The sequence below is a fragment of the Rhagoletis pomonella genome, unplaced genomic scaffold, assembly GCF_013731165.1.
Source record: "Rhagoletis pomonella isolate Grant_MI unplaced genomic scaffold, Rhpom_1.0 Rhpom_scaffold_00002, whole genome shotgun sequence".
NCBI lineage: Eukaryota > Metazoa > Arthropoda > Insecta > Diptera > Tephritidae > Rhagoletis > Rhagoletis pomonella.
Window position 1 is genome coordinate 83,353,246 of NW_023458556.1, and position 920 is coordinate 83,354,165.

The following is a 920-nucleotide window of genomic DNA, read 5'->3' on the forward strand; positions in this document are numbered from 1 at the left end:
TGCACGTCATTGAGCCAAAACTTACGACTACTGCCGACTGCTGATATTTGCATCGATCCGCGAACTGATTTTTTCTCGGTCCTCGTAGTTTCGTTGGTCCAGCGCAGGCAAAGCGGATCTGGTGTGCCCTTAAGCTTTAATTCATTGAATATCCGTTGGTCAATTAGCGTGACCGATGAACCTTCGTCCAAAAAGGCATATACTTCTATGTTTTTCTCACCATTATACAGCTTAACTGGTACGATGGGAAACAGTTGTGAGCTTTCCTCGGCTTGTGATTGGTGGGCGCATACCGGATTTTGAAAGTTTTCAGCACCTGTTGCAGATCCGTTGCGCTTAATGTGTAGCCGGGAGTGGTGTCTTGACTTGCACCCGTCTACACCGCACACCTTCTTCGAAAAGCATCGTCCTTTGTGAAGTTTTAGGCACCTGCGGCAAATGTCATTGTTTGTTACAAATTGCCAGCGTTTTTCGACAATCATCCTTTCGAATTCTTTACAGTCGACCATTCGGTGATTTTCGATTTTGCATACACTACATGTATTCCTATCTTTTGTATCGATATTTTCCACGTGAGTGTGAACGTGCTGCGTTTTCGATGTCGATATTGATACAACCTTAGGAGCAGCTTCGGCCAAATTATAGATCCAGTCGCTGAAGGCTTTCATAGATGGGACGGATTCGTCTCTGTTGTGCATAGCCCAGCTTAGTTTGTGCTGGTTCGGTAGCTTATCGACCAACTCTTTCACAAGCATAGGGTTTTCTAGATGTGCGTTTAATTTGCATGCTTGCATTGTAGCGCAAATACTGCGTACACCGAGCGCGTATTCGATTAACGTTTCCAGCTTTTCTTTAGGCGCTGGCATTTTACGGACTTTTTCGACGACACGCTCAAGAATCAGCTCTGGTCGTCCAAAAAA